General features: G+C 33.8%; 1 protein-coding gene across 3 annotated transcripts in view; it reads left to right on the top strand.

Annotated features, from left to right (window-relative positions):
• FSTL5 (follistatin like 5) overlaps positions 1 to 13,454 on the top strand; it is a gene marked incomplete at both ends in the record, with an annotated part of 536,981 nt that overhangs the window by 336,916 nt on the left and 186,611 nt on the right. The gene's annotated exons all lie outside the window — the stretch shown is intronic.

Here is a 13,454-nt window from a genome sequence, read left to right as displayed (position 1 = left end):
GGGATGTCTATGGAAATGAGGTGGTACAATCCTTTGCCTTGGTGATTTTGATGTTTTATGATCTCTTTGCATATAAATTTTAATTATTTTTTATCACTCAAGAAAGCCATTGTCTATCGCCTTATTCTTTGCTGCTTTATAAAGAACTGCTAACACAGGCCCAACAGTCACTCCTGTTTGTTACATCTTACTAATTAATATTCTTTTTTAATGTCCTCAATGATTCAAAAACAGGTAGCTTCTGAAATATAAATTTGTTTATTTTGATAATTTTTTCTCAATTTACTTATATTAAAGTTCTTTGGGAACTTTCCTCAGAGAATATAAGGAGAATAATATTTAGTTCTCTAAGCTATTAAACTGTTGTGGCATAGAAAGCTATAATCTCAGGAGCATGCAATATTCTTTGAGAGGTATGGCCCTAAACAAAATCTATTTGGGTTTGTCTTTATGCCTTTTATTTTTTTATTTTAGACTAGAGGCCCAGTGCATGAAATTCATACATGGTGGGGAGGTGGTGTACCTCAGCCCGGCCTGCACCCTCTCCAATCTGGGACCCCTCAGGGGATGTCTGACCCTTGTAGGATCGGGCCAAAACTGGCAGTTGGACATTCCTCTTACAATCTGGGACCACTGGCTCCTAACTGCTGGCCTGCCTGCCTACCTGATCACCTCTAACTGCCTCTGCCTGCTGGCCTGATCACCCCCTAACCACTCCCCTGCCAGCCTGATCGCACCCCTAACTGCTTGCTCCCCTGCAGGCCTGATCACACCCCTAACCTCCTCTGCTTCATCCCCTGCCACCGTGGCTTTGTCTGGAAGGAAGCCAGACATCCGGAAGATGTCAGGTTGACCCAGTCTAATTAGCATATTACCCTTTTTTTAGTATAGATCTCTGTCATTACTATCAACCTTTCCACTATTATTTTCCAGAAGACCATGTATTCTAGGATGCTGTGGTTTAAAAAATCTCAAAATAAGCACATTTATATTGTTTCAATATTAAGGAAGAGTGTGCTATGTGTGTTGTTCTGTGGACAACTTGCAATGGTGGACCTACTCTTGTGCATGTAACTTGTAAATTAATTTGCTTTCTTCCTAATTTTTGAGTATGTTCTAAAAGTTTCAGATTTCTAGAAAAATGACTATAGAAAAGTTAGGTATTTAAAATATATGTAAATATCAGATAAATTCTAGAATCAGTAAATTGATTTTTGTTGGATACAGTTATTTTGGATACATTTCATAGAGTAGATACATTTTGAGGATTTTAAAAGCACTTTTAATATTTTAAAAAGTTTCAATTTTATTTCAAGCCATATTTAATTAAGTTGAACAAGCATTCATAACCTATAGTGTAGACATAACTACCAGTTTCAAATAAAGCTTCAGTGAATAGCCAAAGATATTTTTGAAAGAAGAGGTATTTATTTCATTTCCCAATATAACCCTGGTGTTTTCTGTTCAGTACTATGACATCAACTGTCAAATTATCTAAATAAATTTAATCTATTTACCGATATAGATAAATTAAGAAGTTATAAAATATTAAGAATTGTGTTTTGTTTTATATTTACTTCTGCTTAAATAAGGCCTTCACCATGTAAATAACATCAGACATAAAAGCTCTGGGTGATCTGTGTTCAGCTTCAATGGTATCTTCAGTGGGCCAGTCCCACTATACTGCTTGTGTATTTCTGGCTTCTCACTCCCCAGGGCTCTCCTGGATAGTCTATGAGCTCCCTAATATCTTTATTAAGTTCCCTTTCTGCTTAAAACTAGCTAGAATGGGTTCCATTGTTTGACAGTAAGAATGGGTCTAATTAATTTTGGGGATCTACTATGTTAAGAAACATCTATAATTATATCTCCTTAAAATGTATCTTTGTTGTTAGATATGGATGTCTGATGTGTTGAAAGATCAAGATAATTTTACTGTAATAAATTACATCCTTACTTTGTTTATAATCAAAGAATACTTTCTAAAAGTTCAGATATGATTTTTATAACCTTTTATTATTTTATCTACTTCCACAAAAGTGGGTTTAATTCCCATTAAAGTTTAAAATTATAAGTGCCTTTCATGTCAAAGGGAATCAGTGACAATTTGCAATAATCTTTCTAATTCTTTAACACATAAGGTAGGATTTACTATATATTTACTTAGTCAATATATAAATACCTTTTTTTTAAAATAGCATAATTACTCCTCATTTTTTATATCCACCTAGATCCATGCTTATATGTGGAAGAAGAGCCCTTTCATGAATTACAAAGATAATTTTATTTGTTTAATAGAATGGATTCATATTAGTACTTATTATTTCACTACCTCATTATCTCATTAGCCCTAAAAATAACTTCATGAAGCAGAGATTCCTATCCTTCATTGACACTGTAGATACTTATGCTAAGAGAGTGAAGCCCAAGGTTGTTGACCTAATAAGTGGTGCCTCTGGGGTGTTTACAGGAGCTGATTGACTCTAGATCATAAACTTGATCTGTGAGATTTTTGTAAACGTATATTGCCATTTGGAAATTATATTCCTACTAATTTTGTCCCTATATATTATAAATAGATTTAATAGTCTCTGATATTATGTATGATACTGATTGATATTCAACTGATGTTTGGAGCTTTTTCATTTTGCCTGTCTTCTCTTTTGTACCAAATGAATAAAAGGACATCACTTAACTATTAGAGAGAATATGACACAGTGGTTTGCAGGAAGGGCTGGGGTTACAGACTGTCTGGATTTCAATTAATACCCAGTCTCTTGGGAGTTATGTGCCCTCAAGCAAGTTAAGTTCCCTAGGCCCCCACTTCCTAAGCAAAAATTGAAGAAAGAATAGAATAAACTCATTTTTGTGAGTGTGAGAGAACTATTGAGATAAGCCTCTTAAAGCTGGTTACACTCTGAGGTTCTTTGTAAATGTTCAATGAAACTAAGTTCTGTTTTCTCTCCTTCTCCTCCCTTCCCTCCTCTTTTTCTTCCCCCTCTCTCTTTATTCTTCTTCCTTCTCTTTCTTCAATTATATGTTTCAAGGAACAAAGATATACTCAATCTACCTAAAACAATAGACATTCAATGCTAGGACACATAGAGTAATAAGGAAGTTTGGAAACAATAAATGCCAGAACCAAATTTTATCCAATTATAGCGACTAAAACTGGAAGACATTTATCTATTCAATCTAGCTTTAGGAATCACGCTAATTTATCTCTCTGTTAGCAATCTGGTATTAATCACTGCTCCAAAGATTATTAAATTCAATTAGCTATTTTATCTTCATCTATTTTCCTTTGTATGTGTATCATCCTCTTTCTGCCCCAATTCCTGAAAAAGGTAATTGGCTTATTTTTATAATTTTGTTTTAGGTGGAAGGTGGCACACAAACTATAATTCTAACATTATTGTGACTAAGTCTGAATGCTAATCCTGGTCTCTTCAGCTGTAAGGTTTGCAGGCAAAGAGCTATGAGATATAGAAGATGGCTCTCCTATTAACCTGAACTTCATTGCAGCTGGTTCCTGGGCTCAAAGTCCCCTTTTAAGGGGAGCTGAGTTAAGGAAGGCAAGGCAAACGTAGATACATGTTACAGATTTGAGAGAAACATCATTCGAGGATAGAATTGGCTGACAGGATTGGCAGCGAAGAGTGAAGGAGTAAGAGGAAATAAAATGCAGCACTATTTCAGATGTGCTCACTTTACCAAGAAAATTTTCAGTAAAACTTTGGATAGCAGAGATTTTTATTTCGTTTGTCCCTGAGAGAAATTAGGTTTAAAAATCCTAGCCATTATTGCGTGTATCTTATTTATAATATCTCTAATTTTTCACCATTCATTAAATTACATTATAATCTGGTCTTTATTCAACATTGAAATCAAATGATGTCATATCAACCTAGATTTCAATTCTAGTTGTATAACTTACTAGCTATGTAACACGATGAATTGATTGAAACGATTTAAGCTTCAGTCTATTTGTCTATAAAAGGAGAGATTATTATTAAATACAATGACACAAACCAAGAATTCAATAAAATGTTATTTATTTTATCACTATCTATAGCTTGATTCAATATGGCATTGCTGACCGTATTTAATAACAAATGTGGAGCCCCATGAGTATATTATTTCTTTGAAAATAACCTGATATAATATATATTATTATGACTTTTAACAACTTTACAGGTAAACTTGCTAGATAAAATACAGAATTCTCAGGTAATTTTGAATTTCAGATATACAATACATAATTTTTCATTATAGGTATGTACCAAGTGTTTTAGGGGATATTCTTATACAAAAATTATCCTTGTCTATCTGACATTCAACTTTGTCATATTTATTTGCTAAGTCTGGCACTATATTTACCTGAAATTGGTTTGAATACTGCGTTAAGCCACTTTCCGATAAGTAATACTGTGGTTTATATTACTGTGATTAAAAATTTGACTTATTCATGTGAATTTAATCCATTCCTTTGCAGATTCCTATTGTTTTCTCACTATTAGTATTTGTTTTGTGACTTGTTTTCTACATCTATCTATCCTATGTTAGCAGTTGTGTCCAACACTGAGTAGAAGAGACTGAAAAAAAAATAGTGAACTAAATCCACAGGAGTTTATTTTTCCATAAAATATATTGTCCACAGCTGGCATGACTGCTCCACCAAGCAGCTAGAACTCAAACTCCTATCTTCTTTCTGGCATTCCAAGAGCATGGCTTTCATCATCAGGTCATGTCAGGGTTCAAGAGGGCTGCTGGAGCTCCAGCCACCAATCTATATTCCATCAATCTATAATCCAGGTCCACAGCCGTACAAAGCAGGTACAAGATAAATGGTTCTTATTTCTGGAAATCCCACAACTGGTTATGGGTCACTGATGAGCAATAACTGCAATAACTGTACTAGGGAGGCTGGTAAATACTATTGTTCACATAGGCACACTGCTCAGCCTTCTGTTACAAAGGAGGGACAGGAGAGCAATCTCTACTTCCCTATCAAAGGCCGTCCAAGAAGATACAAGTGTTCTACTTTATGATTTTTGTTTTGTTTTTCTTCATTGATTCAATATGATTATCCATCTGAATTCAAATTGAAGCAATTCTGCATAGCATCTTTATTTCTTTGGTATTTATGTCAGACTTCAATTTATTTCTTTGATTGTTTTGTTTTGCTTTTTATAGGCCTCTCCTTAACTATTCTACTATTTTTTTTCTTTTTGTGTCCACTTTGATGAGTTTTCCTCTGATGGTTCTTAAGATAGTTTTATACATACATGATTCTCACAGTGTTTAGTTGAACTCTACTTAAATCAAAGCATTCTGTTAATTTAAAAAAAAAAACACACTCAAAGACAATAAAACAATTGAAATGATTATTTTAATTCAAATCAGAATCCCATTGCAGGTGTGGCAGCTTACTAGGTATTTTAAAGTGCTAGAGTTTTTTTTTTTTAGTACAAATCAGGCAAAACTAATTCTGGTAGATAACATTCAAAGCATAATAAAATTTTCCTTATTTGTCTGGATTTTAAAGTCTTTCAGTAGTTAATAAATAATATTACAACTTGCTCAGGCTAGATGTATCGTCCAGCTTGTTAGAGTATCATCCTGTATACCAAAAGGTTCACATTCCCAATCAGGGACTATATCTAAGTTTCCTGTTGAGTTTCCAATTGATGTTTCACTTTCACATGGATGATTCTCTCTCTCTCTCTCTCTCTCTCTCTCTCTCTCTCTCTCTCTCTCTCTCTCTCTTTCTCTCTCTCTCTCTCTCTTTCTCCCTGCCTCGCTCTCTAAAGAAAAAAAATCAATAATACCATATCCTCAGGTGAGGATAAAAATATTACAATTTATTCTGATAAAAAAATGTTTCACCATATGTACCATACTTCCAATTTAGAAGTAAAGTCTCCAAGTCATATTTAGTTCCAAGAGACTGAAAGGAGTGATTTTAGGAGTTGAAAATTCTGACTCTGTTACTCAATTTTCACATTTAAAATAGTGTGAAAATACAACCACCTTCTCCTTGAATTTTAAAATTCTCACATATATGAAAGCGGCATTTTTACCCTTTTGGCTATTAATTGGTAGCAGAGACCAAATTATTCATCTCCAATAAAATAAGTAGCAAGCATTCATTTTAACTTTTAAGAAACTGCAGTGTTGTTTTAAAACATGAAACATATTAGAGTATACCATTAAAGTAGTTATTTAAAAGAAAGCTATTGACTTTTCTAGACAATAAAAAATCCATTTCTTTACCCCCTCAACTAAAAATGTGGACATTTAATGTTTGTAATATAATACATCCTTTCCAAGTCATCTTTACCACTTATTCATTTTAATATAAGCCTGAGGCCATTGAGACTCTTAAAATCCAAGTACAATCAGAGAATCTTTATGATGCAAAATCTTCTAAGCCAAATAAAACAGGGAGCATTGGCATGGCTGAGGAAGCTGAATTTCTTTCACAAATATAAAATATGCAGCAAACATTCTTTTCCCACTAAATATATGTTATACAGTTTCAATACTAATTGTTGAATTGGTGAAATTGAATGTACTCATAAATATTGCCAAACAGTGTGCTACTTGAAATGGAATGTTGTTCCTAAATTACTTTTTTCTGCATATAATAGAGCACTGCATATTACAATTCACTTCTCAAAGAAGTCTTAAAATCAGTAATTTAAAAATGTTTCAAAAGTCTTTGGCCATATTCTTTTGGGACTTGTTCTAGAAAATAGCAATATGTAAAATTAAATGTCCATGTGTGAGTGAGTAAAAGAAATATTCATATTTCAGTTTTTTGAGTACCTGGTAATTTAATTTTTAATTTTAGGTTTATTTTTTAAAATTATGAAAGATAACATTGTTTAAATAAGTTTATGAGGACTGTTAATAGGAAAACATGACTTTATTGTGACGTTCTTCTTTTTGTCTTTCAATAAAAGCCTTGGCTAAATAATTGTACAGATTATTAAGTTGATGAAACATGTTTCTTTCCTTTTTTTCATTATTATGTCTTTGCTGCCATGGCTTTAATTACTATGTTCAAGCTGACACATTACACGTTATATTTCTATTAAAACTTCACAATACCGTCTTTTTTATTAGGATGTGCACAATTGAAAATAATTTCTTTGTACTGAAACCCAAAACATTTTCATTGTTTCTTATTCCATGTAAACACAACCAGAAAATGAAGTCCTGCTACAGTTCTTTCTCATTTTTTCTCAAATCTACTCTGCCACAAAACCTTGTGAATTTAGCTTTTTACTTATCTTAAATTGATTCTGTCATCTTATTTCTTCTATGGCTGCCTTAGTTTAAGCTCTTATCATTTCTCATCTTCAAACATTATGTTTGCCTACTGAGACAGCACCTTCATTTTAAACATACAATTCTGTTCCATTGATCTATAGGGTGTTGCCCCCAAAATGTATGCACACACTTTGATTAATTATAAGTCAGTCTTTATTAAAATACATTTCACTTTCAAAATTGAGCTATCAGCAGTATACACTTATGGGGGCACAATGTTTATGTCTGTTTTTATGTCAGTACTATGCTGTTTTAATTACTATGCCCTTGTAATATAGTTTGAGATCATGTAATGTGATACCTATAACTTACTTCTTTTTCAAGATTACTGAGGCTATGCAAGGTCTTTTTTTGTTTCATACACAGTTTTGGAATATTTACTCTAGTTTTATACTGGTAAAATATGCCATTGGTATTTTGATAGGAATTGTGTTGAATGTATAGATTGCTTTGGGTAGTATGGACATTTGAATGATGTTGAGTCTTCTCATCCATGCTTATGGTATATGCTTCCACTTATTTATGTCTTCCTCACTTTCTCTCTTCAGAACCTTATCATTTTCTGAGTACTGGTCTTTTATATCCTTGGTTAAATTTATTCCTTAGTACCTTATTATTTTGTTGTTGCATTTGTAAATGGGATTGTTTTTTTAGTTTATCTTTCTCGTAGTTCATCATCAGTGTATAAAAATGTCACCAATTTCTTCCAGGCCAGTGAGGCTCAATGGTTGAGTGTCAACCTATGAACCAGGAGGTCAAGGTTCAATTCCTGGTCAGGGCATATGCCTGGATTGTGGGCTCTATCCCCAGTGTGGGCATGCAGGAAGCAGCCGATCAATGGTTTTCTCTCATCATTGATGTTTCTATCTTGCTTTCCTTCTTCCTTCTCTGAAATCAATAAAAATATATTTAAAAAATAATAAATAAATAAAAATGCCACCAATTTCTGATTACTAATTTTGTATCCTGCTACTGTACTGAACTCAGGTATTAGTTCTCATAGTTGTTTTTCTTTTAAGAATATATGTTTTTACTGATTTCAGAGACAAAGAGAGAGGGAGAGAAAGATACTAATAGAAACGTCAGTGTTGAGAGAGAATCATTAATTGGCTGCCTCCTGCATGCCCCCTACTGGGAATCTAGCATGCAACCCAGGTATGTGCCCTTAAACAGAATCGAACCTGGGACCCTTCAGTCTGCATGCCAATGCTCCATCCACTGTGGCAAACCCTCCATCCACTGTGGCAAACCAGCTAGGGCAGTTCTAGTAGGTTTTTTATGGAGTTATTAGGGTTTCCTATATAGAGTATCATGTCATCTGCAAATAATAATGAGTTTTACTTCTTTCTTTCTAATTTGAATGCTTTTTATTAATTATTCTTGTTTAATTGCTGTGACTAGAACTTTCAGTACTATTTTGAATAAGAGTACTGAAAATGGACATCCTGTCTTATTCCTAATTCTAAGGGAAACAATTTTAGGTTTTGTCTTTTTAGTATGATCTTGGCTGTGGGTTTGTCATATATGTCCTTTATTATATCGAAGTGTGTTACCTTTATTCCCACTTTGCTTAGAGATTTTATCATAAATGGGTGCTGAGTTTTTTCCAATGTTTTTCTGCGCCTGTTCCTGTTGATATGATGTGATTTTTATCCTTCCTTTTGTGTATGTGATGCATCACACCTTTATAGTTAATATTTGACAAAGGAGACAATAACACACAATGGGGCAAAAATAGTCTATTCAATAAATGGTATTGGGAAAACTGGACATATTCATGCAAAAAAGTGAAACTAGACAACCAACTTGAATCATACACAATAAATTAAAAATGGATTAAAGACTTAAATGTAAAATTCAAAAACATAAAAATTCTAAAGAAAACATAGGCAATAAAATCCCAGACATTTCTTATAGCAATATTTTTTTCCATATAACTTCTTGGGCAAGTGAAACAAAAGAAAACATAAACAAGTGGGACTACATCAAACTAATATATTTTGTACAGCAAAGGAAACCATCAACAAAATTAAAAAAACAAACCACTGAATGGGAGAATATATTTGCCAATGATATATCTGATAAGTGGTTAATATCCAAAATTCATAAAGAACTCAACTCAACATAAAAAAAAATGAACAATGCAATTAAAAAATGGGCAAAGGACCTGAATAAACACTTCTCTAAAGAGGACATACAGTGGTCAATAGACATATGAAAAAATGTTCAATGTTACTAATCATCACAGAAATGCAAATTAAAACCACAATGAGATATCACTTCACACCTGTCAAAAATTATTATCAATAAATCAACAAACACGAAGTATAGGTGAGAGTGTGGAGAAAAAGGAACCTTAGTGTACTATTGGTGGGAATGCAGCTTGGTGCAGCCACTGTGGAAAGCAGTATGGAATTTCTTCAAAAAAATTAAAAATGGAACTGCCTTATGACCCAGAGGTTCCATTTCTGGGGATATATCCGAAGAAACCCAAAACACTGCTTCAAAGAAATATAGCATCTCTGTGTTCATTGAGTCAAGATACATAAGTAGCCCAAGTACCCTTCAGTAGATTTGTGGATAAAAAGCTGTGGTACATTTATACAATGGAATACTACTCAGCTGTAATAAAGAAGGAAATCTTGTCTTTGGTGACATCATGGATGGGCTTAGAACATATTATGCTAAGTGAAATAAGCTAGTCAGAGAGAGAGGCAAATACCATATGATTTCACTTATATGTGGATACAGAGAACAGACTGACAGCTGTCATAAGTAGGGGGATAGGGACCTGTGTAAAATAGGTGAAAGGATTAAGAAAAAAAAAAACTTTCAAAAGACTCATAGACACAAATAGTATACCATAGTGATTACCAGAGAGAAGCAGGGTGTGGGCAGGTAGAAGAAAGCAAAGGGGAAATAAATGATGACGGAAGGAGACTAGACTATGAGTGGTGAACAGACAATACAATATGCAGATGATATATTATATAATTGTGCACTTGAAACCTATTTAATTAATCAATGTAACCTAATAAATTAAATAAAAATATACATTTAAAAATAAACCTGCATTTCCTATTACAGCCAGATAGATCTTCATAAATTTACATCTTCACTTTCCTCTTTAAAACCCTTTAATGGCTTCTTGTAGCTTTTAGGAGAATAAAAAAGATTTAAAAATTTTGGCTTGGTCTATGAAGCCTGTTTCTCTATTAAATCTTCCTTGTATTCACACATATTCACTCTTTACTACAGCCTCTCCAAAGTGCTTGCTACCCTCTATGTTAAATTAACACCAGTCTTGAATACATTCTTGTCTCTATGGAAAAACTTTCCCTTGTCCCTGTCATCTACCTAAATCCATTGCATCCTTTAAGAATAAACAAATCCTTCTTATGTCTAAATTTTACTTCTTAAAAGTTCTTTGTTCAGTAAATATAGTACTTGTTGCATAATAATAAACCATGAATATTATTGTCTTTCTTCTATGAACTAGAAACTCTTAGCACAAAGACCTTTGCTTATTCAACTTCATGTTATGGTATTAGCACTGTACTGACACATAGGAGTTCATTTTTAAAGTACAAATAACAAATGACATAGTGATATTTTTTATATTCGTAATTATGCATTACCATATTCCCTCCTTCTTTGCTTTGTTCTATGACCCCCAGTGGATGCCTAAAACCATCAATAGCAACAAACTCTCTCTATATAATCTTTTTTCTTATACCTACATACCTGGAATAAAGTTAAATTTGTAAATTAGGGATAGTAAGAGATTAATAATGATGCCTAATAATAAAATCAAACAAGTATAATAATATACTGAATAAAACTTTTGTGAATGTAGTCTCTCTCCCACAATATCTTATTGTATTGCACTTACCTTTTCACTTACAGGAAGCACTTTACAGCTTCTCTTTGTCATATCTAAATTGCCAGAATCACTACTCTTGCATTTTGGGGCTATCACGAAATAAAATAAGTGTTACTTGAGCACCAGCGCAACTATACCGTGACAGTCAATCTGATAACTGAGACAGCTACTAAATGATTAAAAGGCAAGTAACATATACCGCATGGGCACGCTGGACAAAGGGATGATTCACATCCTTGGCAGGAGGAAGTGGGAAGGCATGAGATTTCATCACACTACTCAGAGGGTGTGCAATTTAAAACTTAGGATTTTTTTCTTGAATTTTCCATTTAATATGTTTGGACAACTGTTGATCGTGGATAATCGAAACCGCAGATAAGGGGGACTGCTATATTGGGTTTATTTGGAGATTTTTACTATTTAAAACCTTATCAGGGATTTTATTTACTTACTGTAGTCACATGCAGGATTATAAATCGCCTGATGTTTATTGGCAATCAATTACTTAAGCCTAGTACAGCTCAACAATTTCCAGATTCAATTTCTTTAATAACATTTCTCATTAAGCATATTGATTTTCTACTACAGCTTCAATGTAATCTCCTATTATATGCAGTAAGGGGGAGTTAAGCAAAGCATGAAGGGAAGCAAAGTTTTGGTCATTGTATAATCTTCATGCATTCAACAAACATTGATTTCACTGCCATCAGCACTCAGCTAAATGCTGAGGGTATACTTACAAGAGACATCATTTCAGTCTTGAAAATCTCACAGGTTGAAGGAATAAAAAAAACAACAACTCCATTATCCTACATAATAAAATGGTAATATGTAAATTACCATCACTCCGCTACGTCCACGATTGGGCCAGCAGGAGGCGCAGGGGGCGGGACTCAGGGTGGCCAGGGTAGCTGATTGGGCCAGCAGGACGCTGAGCTCGCGGCGCCACTGGCGCCGCGAGCTCAGCGTCTGTGCCATGGCTGCGCCGGAGGCTTTCGGAAGGCCTGGTGCACCGGCGGACAGCCGGCCAGCTCCCCCGCGATCAAAAGCCAAAGCAGGGGAGCTGGCCGGCTGTCTACTCCGCACAAGGCCTTTCGAAAGCCTCCGCCGCGCAGGAGGCTTTCGGAAGGCCTGGTGCACCGGCGGACAGCCAGCCCGCTGGTGCACCAGGTGCATGATTAAATCATGCACTGGGCCTCTAGTATTTAATAATACAATATGGAACTGTTTCACAAATGTATACATTTGTACATTTTGTATACAGATAAATGAAAAATAGAAAAGGGAAGCCCATTTTCAGTTTTCAGAGTTATAGAAGAACTTTAAGGAGTAACTAGTCTTGGGGTTTAGATGATAGCTAGATGAAGGAGTAGCAAATAGGTATTTTGGGAAAGTCATCAAGATAGCATGGTGCATTCAGTGAAGTGACAGTCCATTCGTCTGTCTAAGAGTAAGCAAGTAGGTTTACAGTTGAGAGTACACTAAACAGTTTATTCTTGCATTATTACTTATTTATTTATTATTTTCTATATGAATAACTGTAAAACTACTTTTGCCCCACTCTGTATTATACAAAACTTGGTTTTTGCATTTGATTATAGAGCTATACACTTACATTTGTAGCATATAACAGTGATAACATTGAATGAATACTTAATAATTATCATACATTTTAATTTAAAAATATATTAACTCATTTATTTCACAAGATCTATATAAAGCAACACACACATACACAAGATGATGCTTATGTTGATTTTTTAACTGCATAATTTCAATAATGATTTTGGGTTTCTCTGTAGTTTATCTTTCTCCAGTCACTTTGGTCTGTGTATGCTGGTAGAATTATAATTTAAACAAATAATACACCCATACAACTTTAATCAAGTTATCAGTTTCATAGCAAAGGAGAATAGCAAGCACCATTTGAAGGATATATAGCTTATGCCAATTGGTCTTACAAACACTCAAAAGTATATACAATTCCTTTCATAGTAGACTCTAATTATAGTTCACTTTCTTCCTAACCTTTAAATGCCTAGCTTGTGAGAAAGATATCCACTTACAAATTTTATTTTTAAAACACAAAGGGAAAATTATATTGGAATTTCTTCCATATACCAACAATCATATCATATAAAATAAAAATCTTCTTACATAATGAAAGGCATAAAAGATGGAGAATTTTTAATATAAAAAGATAACTAATCATTGTAATAGTAGCTGTTAAGTA

This window comes from Cnephaeus nilssonii (genome assembly GCF_951640355.1).
Source record: "Cnephaeus nilssonii genome assembly, chromosome: 5".
Classification (NCBI taxonomy): Eukaryota; Metazoa; Chordata; class Mammalia; order Chiroptera; family Vespertilionidae; genus Cnephaeus; species Cnephaeus nilssonii.
The sequence above is the reverse complement of the archived record's forward strand: the minus strand, read 5'-3'. Positions and strand labels throughout refer to the sequence as shown.